This window comes from Panthera uncia, chromosome A2 (genome assembly GCF_023721935.1).
Source record: "Panthera uncia isolate 11264 chromosome A2, Puncia_PCG_1.0, whole genome shotgun sequence".
Classification (NCBI taxonomy): domain Eukaryota; kingdom Metazoa; phylum Chordata; class Mammalia; order Carnivora; family Felidae; genus Panthera; species Panthera uncia.
In genome coordinates, this window is record NC_064816.1 from 110,175,385 (window position 1) to 110,189,292 (window position 13,908).

The following is a 13,908-nucleotide window of genomic DNA, read 5'->3' on the forward strand; positions in this document are numbered from 1 at the left end:
GGGGGTAGAAGAGGAGGGACAGATGAAATGACGTCTTGGAGAAAGCAGAGCCTGGACTAGGATGACAGAAGGGAGCCAGAAAGGAAACTGTGTGTCGAAGACCGTGCCCAACCACAAGACAAAGACTGTTGAGAATATGTTGCTTCCTGCTTGTGAATATTAAGCATTTGTAGCATTGATCCAAGCCAACTACAGAATAAGCCATAAGAAAATCTGCTTTAGAGGTTTCTGGCGACATTGTATGAGCTCAAATTGGCTTCTAAAGATATAGATGTGGGGGTGCCTCGGTGGCTCAGTCGGTTAAGCCTCTGACTTTGGCTCAGGTCATGATCTTGTGGTTTACAGGTTCAAGCCCCGTGTTGGGTCTGTGCTGACATCTCAGAACCTGGAGCCTGCTTCAGATTCTGTGTCTCCCTCGCTCTCTGCCCCTCCCCCCTCACGCTCTGTCTCTCTCCTTCAAAGATAAATAAACATCCAAAAAAAATTAAAGATATAGATGTGGGGCTAAAAACTAGGAAGAGCTAGGGTTTCCTGCAGGAGCAAAAATGTCTCCAAAGTTCTTAAACACAAAGAAGGTCCTTAGCTTGAAGATGATAACAGCACTCAAGGGACAGTAAGGTAGCTGTTTTCAAATATTTTGTGTGTGTAGAAGAGAAATTGGGTGCATGCATTCTATACATAGCTAAGACCAAAGAGGGAAAGAAGTTTCTTCTTATAATAAAGTCTCTTCTGTCCATTTAAAGTCCTTTCGAACATGAAATATTCCTTATCTTTGCAAAATGGGAAGGTGAGACCAGACTTCATGGGATTTCGTTTCATCAGATGATTAGACTCAATGACCTGTAATGTTCCTTCCAACCCAAAGACTCAGTTATTTCACTGGCTGGTGTGCATACTGAAGCAGTTGTAGGGCAGCAATTCTCCAAGTGTGATCTGGAGACCTCTGGGCCCCCACAAGACCCTTTTGGGGATTCCACAAGGTTGAAACTATTATCTTAATAATTCTAAAATGTTATTTGCCCTTTTTGTTGTTATTCTACATGAGTATACGTTGGTATTTTCCAGAGCCTACAGACATGATGTTGCAACCAACAGAATGCAGGAGCAGATATGAGAATCTAGCCACTTCTATTAAGCGAGACATTAAAGAAATTAACAAACATGTAAACAAGTGCCACTCTTCTCACTAAATCTTGTTTGTTCTGAAAAGTTATTTTTCATCAAACCCATCATAATATATAATCAGTTTATTATTAAATGAATTAATATTTTAAAATTTGGCTGTTTTGGGGCACCTGGCTGGCTCAGTGGGTTAAGCGTCTGACTCTTGACTTCAGCTCAGGTCATGGTCTCAGGTTCCTGAGCTTGAGCTCTGATAGCACAGAGCCTGCTTAGGATTCTGTCTTCCTCCCTCTCTCTCTGTCCCCGCTCCTCCACTGGCACTCTCTCTTTCTCTACATGGATAAATTAAAAAAAAAAATATATATATATATATATTTAAAATGTTGCTGCTTTGAGTTTTAGTATAGTAAGTATCCATAGATATAACCCATATAAACAAAAGCTCTTAGGGTCCTCAATAATTTAAGAGTGCAAAGGGATCCTAAAACCAAAAAACCTGAGGACTGCTATTATGGTGCATGGTCAGACAAGGATTTATCTTTAATATTAGGAAAGGAGGAAGATGTGAACAGCTTTCTGCTTTGCCCACTGCCCAAGTACATTGATTGAGTTAAGAGCACTTTTATCCTGACACAGAGAGTGATTCCCTCAAAGGCAGCTATGGTAGGGACCTGGATGCTGAAATGGGAAGACCCATGCTTTGGAATCAGATGTGCCTGACTCTAAACCCAGATTTTTCTATCCTCTAGTTATGTGGCCTTAAATTACTTGGCCTCTTTCAGTATCTATGTTTCGTGCTGTGTAATACTTATAACACCAGGTTGTTGGAAAGATTAGACAAGATACATAAAGAATCTAACACAACGTAGTGCCTCTTAAATTGTAGCTCTCCATGTGGCTGGAGGTGCGATCCCCACAGAACTCCAGGGAGACTGCATGATGTGATGAACAAACAATGGTCTAGTTAGGATTTTCCCCAACATTCCCCACATATTTCCTCTCTTGGCAAACTCTAAAGCTTTTAGATTGGTTATTCCTGAAGCAACTTCTTTACTGCCAGCCATCAAAATATAACTTCCTCATCCTTTATATTCTGAATACAGGTGTGGGATAGTAGAATAAACATTGAACATGGACTTTAAAACCCAGGTCATGTCCCACATTGATTGATCAATTGATTAGCTCTGTGATCACTGATTGGTTGATTAGCTCTGTGAACTTAGCCAAGCACTTCACCTCTTTGAGCCTGTTTCCTCATCTATAAAAAAGCGATAATAAAACCAATTATAATGTATATAATAGTTACAACCAATCTGTGGGGTGGTTATAAAGGCTAAAGTAAAGAATGCTTTTAAAAACATCTTGTAAATTGTCTGCTGTCATTAATAAATCTCATCTATTCTGTGTTCAAAATTGGTCTAGCCTAAAAAATTCCACGATGAATATTTAATTCAAATCATCTCCACACACACACACACACACACACACACACACATTTGTTGGATATTAACATGAAATTTACACTTATTTTTACAAGCACACAAATGTTGTGAATGTGTTCTGGGCAACCCCCCAAATTTGTTTTTCTATTCTAAAGCTTTACGTCAAACCCAGATAAAGAGAAACTCGGAGGCAAATCAATCTTTACTTTTAAATAAACCTACTTAAAACAGGTAATATTGGTAAGAGAAACAAAAAAGTAATTCCTAAAAAATTAAAATGTGATGCTCCTCTGATTCTCTGCCTATGACCTGATCCCTTGGGAGGGAAAGGACAGCTTTGAGACACTGAAGAGTTAATAATTCATAACTGCTATTAGTGGAGCTGCTGGCTAAATCCTAACAGGTGCTGTTTTATGTCTATTGATTTAGAAGTAGGGAAAGCTGTTAGTCATAAAGTTTCTGTTTACTCCTGGTGAAATGTCAGGGCTGAGAGAATCCGACTCAATTTTCCAGTCCATTCAAGACCAGCCAGTTTTGGTCACAGTCTACTAGAGTATCTGCATATTTGTTACCCTTGACTCCTCTTTGGCTGTGAAATTCCTAAGGACTGATGTCAGTCCTTCTGAATATCAGGTAAATTCCCCATTCCTTATTGTAGTGCTCTGTGCATGGTGGACATCGTGTGGAACTGTGATTTTATAATTCCAGATTAAAACTGATAATGTCTCACTTTTCAAATAGGTAGATTTGAAACATTCTTTTAGATGCCGTTCACAATGATAGCAAAATTTCGTATTTATTTACGCAAGACACTCAGAGGGGCAATAAGCCTTAATGTTTGTGGAGTTTTCATAATTATTCCCAAGATATGTGAACAAGGTGATTTTTAGATCTCTGTTTATGATGTAGACATTAGAAGAGACCATGAAATCCAGAGTCCATGAAATCATAGGAAAGATTTGGAAGCATTGGGTGTTCTATCTTCATAACTCACTTATCAACTTTCCTTTTGGTTTCTAATTCAGGAGTCCTAGACGAGCGCCAGGGTAGTATGGTGGTCTCTGGGGAGAGGCTGGCTGGATTCAAATCCTCCCACTGCCTTTGCCAGTCCCAAGAAGTTCCATGGGCCACATCTTTGGCCTCAGTTTCCTCATTTGTAAAATGAGGATACACACAGGACCTGCCTCATTAGACCCGTGTGGAGGACAAGCAAGTTATTTTGTGTACATAGATTGGTGCTGGCACAGTCAGGAGGACAGATGTGTCAGAGATTATCCTTAGTGTTCTTTTCAATCAGAGGTCTATAGGCTTTAGAACAGCAGGGAACCTCCTGAAATTATATGAAAAATGTCGTGCACTTTTCTGATGAAAGAGACCTAGGCTTCATCAGATTTTCAAAGTAGGTCATCTAGTAACGGCATCTCTAAAGCCTATGGCATTTGGATTAGAGTCTGACTTCTGAAACGTGAGCATGTATAGAGAGAGCAAAAACAGAGATGTAAACTACCCGTTTACACAAGAGGCATCAACTACGATTGAAAGGCTTGCTCCTTCTCTTAGTGAGCACCTAATTAGGACAGATTGGTGCCCCTCCACCCCTAAAACATATAAACCTGAAAACAAACAAAGGTTCACACACCATGGGGGCCTGTGTGACGTGGACCAACAGCTCCTGGCACAGAGATTTTTTGAAGGGATTGGAGGCGGTTTGGAAAGGGGCAAAACAAATGGAAATCCATCACATCTGTTTATGCTCGACTCCTAAAAATACCCTGCAGACGTGACAATCATCACAGGATCAGATAGGAAGAGGTAAATGCTAGAGGAGAAAATGCCGGGAGAAGGCATTTGCAGGAGACAACTTTACTTTCTGTTCTGGTTTTGCATTTGTCTTCCTGAGGCAGCACAGATCCTCCATGAAAAGAAAAAGACAGATGGGATGACAGAATTTTGTGGCTGTGTTTTCTGGAGCATTTACTGGAGCATTTACGACTCCTCATAGTTACCATTGGATGTGTATTTAGGATAATTTTCTGCCATGACAACAGGTAATCCTCATAAAATTTCAATCTCTAACGAGAGGGCAGACATGTTGCTTTCCTACCTTTTCTGCCTTTCAGTTTGCATATTAATAACCTTGAATAACTCGTTCTAAATAATTGAAGCTGCCTTGCTTGAAATCTCCTTTATTATTGTTAGTTAAAAAATGATGAATTCATTCTTCTCTCTGGAAAATTTCGACAACTTCCTGGAAGGGGTCTTACTGCTTCAAGATCACATTTTTGGTTCATATTAGATATCTCTGGAATCAAACCAGAGATGATGCTGGTTTTGCCTTAAGAAACATATCATCCCTTAAAAAAAAAAAAAAAAAATATCAACCCTTGATGTTCTTTTCTTTTCTTTTCTTTTCTTTTCTTTTCTTTTCTTTTTTCTGGTTTAATCACAGACCATGTCCAGGCATCAGACAATCAGTTTGTAGACTACCAATCCTGTGCTCAGCACCATGCCAGCTACATATGTGGATGGCAGCATCCATTCCCTTAAGGGGCTCAGCAACTAACTGGGAGAGTGAAAACAGTCACATGTGAAGAAAGAGGAAACTATTCAATAGCCACTAAGCCCCACTGTATTCTGCTGTAGAGATGGAAAGATGAATCAGAAAGGGTTCATGCCCTCTGTAGCAGCGGTATTCTTACTAGGATCTGTTTTGGGGGTAAAGGTTTATATGATTTCTAGAAATTCAAAGAAGGACGCGAATGAGAGTTGGCATAGTTAAGACATCATTGCCCCCTTCCCCACTCGTGCTCTGTCTCTCTCTCTTTCAAAAATAAATAAACATTAAAAAAAGTTTTTTTTTAATTTTTTTTTAACGTTTATTTATTTTTGAGACAGAGAGAGACAGAGCATGAACAGGGGAGGGTCAGAGAGAGAGGGAGACACAGAATCGGAAGCAGGCTCCAGGCTCTGAGCCATCAGCCCAGAGCCCGACGCGGGGCTCGAACCCACAGACCGCGAGATCGTGACCTGAGCTGAAGTCGGATGCTTAACCGACTGAGCCACCCAGGCGCCCCTAAAAAAAATTTTTTTTTAAGTGGGGGTGGGCACTTGGGTGACTCAGTTGGTTGAGCATCTGATTTTGGCTCAGGTCATGATCTCGTGGTTTGTGGGTTCAAGTCCCACATGGGGCTCTGTGCTGACAGCTTAGAGCCTAGAGCCTGCTTCAGATTCTGTGTCTCCCTCACTCTCTGCTCCTTCACCACTCATGCTCTCTCTCGCTCTCTCTCTCCCTCCCTCTTTCTCTCTCTCTCAGAAATAAATAGACATTAAAATTTTTTTTTAAAACAGACATCATTGCTAAGGTACACTGTGAAGGATGAGAAGGATGATAAGGGCAAGCAATGGGAAGGAAAAAAAGAACAGGCAGGGGCACCTGGGTGGCTCAGTCAGTTGGGCATCCAACTCTTGATTTTGGCTCAGGTCATAATCTCATGGTTGGGGATGGAGCCCCACGTTGGGCTCTGTGCTGAGCATGAAGCCTGCTTAGGATTCTCTCTCTCTCTCTCTCTCTCTCTCTCTCTGCTCCCCCACCCCGCTTACACACACACACTATCTCTCAAAATAAATTAAACCTAAAAAAAAAACAACAACAACCCAGGCAAATAGAAATGATGAACATTGCATGATGCACAATGCCAGGGGCTATCATTTAGGTAATAATCAATGTGAACAATGCCCTTGGGTCCAAAAGTGTACATGCTGTACGACCATACCCATTGGCCCTGGAAATGATCATGGCTTGCTCGTGGTAAGTGGAAAAAGCAAAACATGTTGAGTAGTGAAACACGCAAGTATGCTGGGATGTGTGTGGCAGCAGATTGCAGAGAGCAGCAGAAGTCAGGCAGAGGATATTGGATGGTGCACTGTAAGCCATAGGGAGGATGGCAGGTTTCTGAGTTGGGGAGGGACCTGGTGGGAGCATGTTCAGGGACGGTTAGCCAAGAAATAGGAGGCAGAGTGGCCTGGAATATGGAGAATTAGCATCATGGAGGCCAGCTTGGAGGTATCATAGTGACACTGGGTGAGGTGATGACTCACAATCTAAGCATGAAGAGAGAGGAAAAGAGCAGTTGGACATATCGAAACAAAACCTAAAAGAATGATGATATGGGAATGGGAGATGAGAGAGAGAAGATTCGGGGAAAGAGGACACCTGCTTTTGATGAGCTGTCCAAAGCAGTTTTGGTGCCCAATGCCCTTCTCTAGAATAAGATAATGCCAACTCTTCAGTCTAATAAATTGCCTTCCCATTACAAAAGCAAAACAAGAAACAAGAATATTTTTATCTTCTAGGAAGCACATTCTGGGAAACCAAACAAGGGATTTTGTGTGTCATAGTTCATTGCTAACTCTGTTTGCATCAGGGCCAACCTAATACCCCAACAGGTTGCTAGGAGAAATTATCTTACAGAACATGTTTAAACTAAAGACAGGATTAAGGCTCTCATCATTTTACAGAATGACCTACTTCAAAGGAAGTCCATTTAAATGTAATGGGTGGATTTACACAAGTTAGTAGGTTTACTCAGAGCCTATTTGGAATCTTCGCTTTATTTAATACTTTCATCAGATCATAGGGGAGGCTTTTCTAGATAATTAGATGGAAAATAATAGAGTACCACACACTTTTGTAATTTCCTTTTTACTGGTAAATGCGCAGAAGGTAAATAAGTTGTCTGAGATGCGTGGAGTGAGTCAGCCACAGCCCTTTAAAACTGTGGTTCTGGCCTAGAGTCCTGTGCTGATGACCACGGAGCACTGACTGCTGCTTCAACACTGAGATGGTAGAGCCCTGAATGTTTCATGGAAATCCCTTAAGCCAGAAATGTTTCTCAGGATTCATCACTAACACAAAAAACTCACAAAAGATCCAACAACGACAACAACGACAAAACCCAGCTTCTATGACAAAACATTTCCAAAAGTAGCAAAGATGAGTGATCTCACTGGCAAAACACCTGAGAAGCATAGTCAGGTGAGGCTTTGCCAATGCACTCATCAACAGCCTTATCTCAGAGCCATCCTTAGTCCAAAACTATGGGGTTGGGTGCAAATCGTTTGCAGAAGGTTAAGGGAGCCCAGAATGCTGCAAGTTACTTAACGTGGGTTTCCTTAGCATTGTCCCGAGTAGTGCTCAGGAGACCTAAACCTTCTGACATACCTTCCATCAACCCATAAGTAAAAGAGAAACAACCTTAGGGTTGGTGGTTTATCGGAAGCTTTACTGTTCACCAAGGGTGGCTTGCCTTGTTCCTAAGAAGTGTGCTTCTGTCACAGTCTCTTGAACTCCTATTCAGAATCAACCTCCCCACCCACTATGGATGAACCAAACTGCACGGCAGTTATCGAGGCCGTCCATACGGAAATATGTGGCTTAGCTATAAGACGATCTATTAAAATCTTACAACGCTGATGCAAACATACCTACCAAACATACAGATATGATGCAAGAGCGCAAGCTAATAAAAGCCAATAAGCATCGAAAGGATTGGGCTTTTGTGTTTATGGAAGAAAAAAACTCAGGGTGGTTGACCTGAGGTAAAGGCATGTACACTGCAAAGGCAGGACTGGAGAGCACCCCTCCCTGCAAGGGGAGGCTCCAAGAGTTCACCAGTGGGTAGACTACCTATCCTGGGAAGAACCCAATGCAGTGTGTCAGCTCATTAAATTAGAAACTGCAGCAGCAGCTTTAAATATGGAGGTTTCATACGCACACACAGGTAGCCAGAAAGCAGGCTATCTTGAGTTCTGCTAAACTAAATCACACTCTGAATCACACCCTGAAATAAGACTTCTAGGGCATGGAATTTACTTGGGAGATTCACTCCCCAGTGAATAGTGGAGTAAAAGAATGGAGAACTTCAACAGCGATAGGAAGGGAGCCAATAAAAGGTGCATTATCAGGAAAGATTAAGGGAACTTAATCCTGCTGGAGAACTCTGGCAGCCAATGTAGAGTTGTTGGAGTTATCCCATTTAAGGATGAGGGAGCTGGGGTATTTATACTCCCATTCCCATCAGTCATCGGGCATCAATTCTCTGGCACTGCTGGTGTCCGCTGAGCACTGATAGAGAAGGTTTCGGGCACCAAAATCAATCTTCCACACACAGAGATGTGGTGCAGGCGCTTTAAAGTCTGGCTGGTGTGTGTCACAGGGACAAAGCCTGAGGGAACATAGGTGGGGGATGGACAGGATCCGCCACAGAGGTCTTCCTCAGAAAATCCCCCACATATTAGGCCAGGAGACAGAGTTTTTAGGCAAATATGCTCTTTTCCCCCAAAGTACATTTTTTTTCCTCCACTTACTTCAAACAGATGCCCATCTCCCATTTTCTGAAGTTGTGTGGCTGAAAAGAGGCAAAGATCCAAAGGAGCAAGCGTGTATTAGTTTGTTAAGGCCACCATAACAAAGTGTCACAGACTGGATGGCTAACACTACAGAAATCTATTTTCTCACAGATCTGGAGGCTAGAAGTCCAAGAACAAGGTGTCAGCAGGCTTGGCTTCTCCTGAGGCCTCTCTCCTTGGCTTATAGATGGCTGTTTTCTCCGTGTCTTCAGAGGATCCTTTCCCTGTGCCAGTGCATCCCCAGTATCCCTTTGCATGTCCAAATTTCCTCTTTTTATAAGGACACCAGCCGGATTGGATCAGGTCTTGGATCTCATTTAGTCTTAAGTATCTCTTCAAAGCCCCAATCTCCAGATACAATCACACTCTGAAGTCCTGGGGGCTAGGGCTTTGTGTATGAATTTGGGGGAAGAAAAGCCAGAACAGAGAGTAATTAACACATTCATCCTTTAGATTTGTGCATATTTCTGTTAAGAAAGAAAATAGCGTTAACTAGGTTCAAGCAAACTATCAGAGTTAACAAAAGTGTATGTGGGACTTCAAGTTTTGTCTTGGGTTGGAAGACACCTTTTACAAGTTCCTCTAGATCTTAACCCACGATGTTAGGACCACTTGCAATGGTACCCCTAATGTTTAGTAAATACTTGTTTTCAATCCTAAGTACAATTTGTGAAACTTACACGACAACAGTGGGACCCGACCTCTATCAGGGGTCTCTATTCAGCAGGTGCTGTCCTAAGCAGTCTATACCTCTTAAATGATTCTTGTATGGTACGTACTGACTGCCATCTCAAAAATGAGAAAACAAGCTTAAAGAGGCAAAGTCACTGTATTTTTAGTTCTTTATTAAAGCAACTGAACCAATCTCCTAGCTAATAGAATACAAAGACAATCTGCACCTGTACTGCAAATTTTATATTACTTCCATGAATATTTGAAAGGCTAACTTTTTTTTTTTAATTTTTTTTTTCAACGTTTTTTTAAATTTATTTTTGGGACAGAGAGAGACAGAGCATGAACGGGGGAGGGGCAGAGAGAGAGGGAGACACAGAATCGGAAACAGGCTCCAGGCTCCGAGCCATCAGCCCAGAGCCTGACGCGGGGCTCGAACTCACGGACCGCGAGATCGTGACCTGGCTGAAGTCGGACGCTTGAAAGGCTAACTTTTAAGCACTGAGCTCAGGCTTGGGGGAAGGTGGGAAGGTAGGATAATTAGTAAGACCTTGAACTTGTCCCAAGAGGTTGACTGCGCTAGAGAAAGATGGGAGACAATGTGCTAGGCAAGAGGGAGATAGAACACAACCCAGTGAAGGTACAAAGCCTCATGAGGACTCAGGCCAAGAGGACATCAGTCCTGGCCAAGAGGACACAAGAAAGCTTAAGGGTGCAGTTGAAATTGTGCTGAATATCTTGCAGTATGGAGCACTGAATTGGGCAGGGTCACCTACTCTTTCTCCACTCTTCCACAGCATGAGTTCAGAAAGTTGAACAGAGGACGAGAGCTCAGAGTCCAGGAGCACTTCCACGCAGAAGGCTGCTACTGGGGAGCAAGCATGTTCAGTCAACACACTGTGCTGTGGGAGCCCGTGTAGCAGGGGTGCAGGATGGCAGCACTCGGGGTCAGCATGAGCTGCAGGGGTCTGCTGTCGGCATGCAGGCTGCCGTTATAAAATTAAGTACCAACGTTTTAAGAGTGGGAGACTTCTTTTTTTAAAAATTTTAATGTTTATTTATTTTTGAGAGACAGAGAGAGAGACAGAGCATGAGCAGGGGAGGGGTAGAGAGAGGGAGACACAGAATCCGAAGCGGGCTCCAGGCTCCAAGCTGTCAGCACAGAGCCCTACGTGGGGCTCAAACTCATGAACCATGAGATCATGACCTGAGCCCAAGTCGGATGCTTAAATGACTGAGCCACCCAGGCGCCCCTAAAAGCGGGAGACTTCTTGATTGTACTCCAGCTTCCTGGCTGCCCTGGACAAATCAAATGGACCTGACCACCCTAGCCTGCACACCTGCCTGACTCTCTTTACCCAGGTCGTGCTCTCTCCATTTATTCACAACCCTGTCCCTCCCTGCCATCCTGTACCAGGTCACCTCATTTCTCTCAGTTGCCTGCCTGGTCCTTGTGGCAGCTGGGCAGTCACTTGACTGAGAATCATGGTGATTAAGAGGACTAAAACAGTTCACAGGATCTGTGTTTGGACTTGGCTCTACAGTTTTACCAGCATTTTACTAGTGTGTGAGTCTCCTCTCTATACTGCAGTTTCCTTACGGCTACATTGCTGTAACAGTATACTCAAATCTACAGCAACCACTTACTACGCCTCGTTTGCTTAGCACAGCACCTGACCCACAGAAAGCTGTCAATAGAGGTCAGCTCTTATTATTGTTACTGTTGTTCCAGGGTTTTATCAGTGTGTAAATTTGTCTTTGGAAAATTACCTCCGTAGAGAAAAATGCTCATGTCGGGGGCATATGTAAACGATTATTTTTGCATTGTTCTCAAAGCAGTTCTGCAACCTCCACTCAGCCTGGCCAGTTTTTGAACGTGTGTCACTGTTCACAAAAGGCACCGGGAAAATAGTCTAGAAAAATGCTTCAATGACCAAGGAATCAGTGACATCTTTTTAGTAGATCAGGTATAAATATTTTTCTTAAAAAAATCAATCTCTATTGTAATAAGGATTTATGACATACCCACGTTAAATCGAAACAAACAAAACTCTATTCTAAAAGATTAGGTTGTAGACCTCAAAATGACCTTTCACAATAAGACTTTAGACAGGATTAACACAGGATCACAGGAAAGAAGTATTAACACTTCTACTATTTACATACATGAAATGTATATATATTCATAATCATTCCTCAGCTAACAATAACCTGAGTTTACATTCCTTGAATAGACAGGGACTGACTACATGAAAATGGGAGGAGGGTGATAAGGTGTCAGTTCCCAGATGAACCCACAAGGCATTTCCGGTTTGCTCTGAGTAAAGCCTGCATGAGATGATGGAGACTGGTCTCCCCTGAGAAGTTGCATGACCACAAAGTGGTACCCGGGATGGTACCTCCTCTATTCCTTTCCCTGTAATGCAGAGGCTGAAAACAGGGACCAGACCACCCGGTCCCAAATTCTACCCATGAGCAAGTCACTAAATTTATTGAACCTCAGTTTCTCATCTGAGGGAAGCATTCAATTAATGCCTCTTACATGGGGTTGTCGTAAGCGTAACACATATGCAAAGGATATGTGCATATGACATATGCAAGCACTTAATAATGTTAGCCTATTGTTAATGTCAGTCTATCACCCCTTTAAACAAAATGTCAGGAATGTTTATGTTCACCAAAGTGGAAGACATTCTGGGTCTCTATTTCTCTCTTGAGTTCACAGTCACCTTTGTGCCTGGAAAGGAGAAGACACGCTTGTTTTTCCTCCTACAGGGAAATGCAGATTTGTGAAGGTGAAGAGGTTACATAGGTTACTGGCTTGGTGGGTCCAATGCAGGAAAAACAGTAAAAAAGAGGACAGAGTTACAGAGCTGAGACCGCGACAATGATGGCTGTTCTGGGCAGAAAGAGAAAACAGAGGACACCCAACGACCAGGTTGGTCTTTCCCTTCATTCCAACACAACACTGAAAACGTAACAGTAGTTGTTACTGGGCACCCAAGCCTCCATGGGGAGTGAGTTACGATGAATATTTTTTGTATTGTTTTGAATTGTTGAGCTAACATTTATTTATAGGGAAGTATGCAGTCAGACTAACCTTTCCGTATCTCATCCAACAGTACACTTTCCCATCAGGTACAGTTAACCATGCTAAGGGCAATTTCCCATGACTTAGAGAAACATTAACATGACGTTCTTCCTCCATAAACAACTTTCAATATTTCAATATTCTAGATTTATATCAGACATGAGAATAATAGGCCCATGGAGACTTTGACTATTAAATTTTTTCCCCTAAGTCTACTTGGAGAGCTCCCTCCCTGTCACAGGCAGGATGTACAGGCCCTGGAGTGAAATCCTGATGGGCCCCCAACAGACAAGCATTCTTAGCTAATGATTCTTCTCACCTCTCTCTTGACCCCTAGACTCCTGGGCAATTCTGTGGGTGAATTTTATGACTGACACTAATTTATACAGGCTTAAAAAGGGTCCTTTGCTGCCTTACAGCCTCTCCTCAGGAGAGTAAAACATAGGAGCTGTGGCAAGAAAGTAAAGACTTGAGTAAAATGCAAGGGAGGGGCACCTGGGGAAATCTGACTTGGAACAAACGGATTGTCGTGGATAAGCACACTATTACTGGACTGAATTAAGATGTCAGCCGCATCGGAGTACGGACTGTCCTTCCAGCACCTGGAAAATAGCTGGGGAGGCAGGAACGAAAGAGAACCTAAGACGCTTGCTGGGCACGACAGGGTAGGCGCCTCAAGAGACAACAGTTAGCAGCTAAAAGCAAGTGGACCAGGGTGGAGGTGAGGAGCAGGCCTCCTTGACACCATTTACCTTTTCCTGCCCGTATCTGAAATAGCACTGATGATTGTTGTGCTTGAATCAACAGTACTTAATTGGCCTATTCATCTAGAAATGACCATTCTGAGGTTTTGAGGACTTTATACTTTTGTCCTACGTTCCCTTCACATGAGGTGCAGGCATGGGCTTAGCTATTACCTAGACTGCCTCCTGTCCAGCGTGGGGCTTCATGGAGGGAATATCCCTAGGGCTTAAGCCAGGATGTCTGAGAAAGGTGCAGGGAAGCCCTTTATCCAGTTCTGCCGGAAGACAGAGACTGAATTCATGCCACTTGCCACAACCTCGGAAAGCTCTTGAGCATTTGCATTTGCTTATGAAACATGGTCTTGACTTGATCAAATGAAAAACAATGTGAACCCTGCCCACGGGTTATTTATCCCAGCAGCAAATGCTC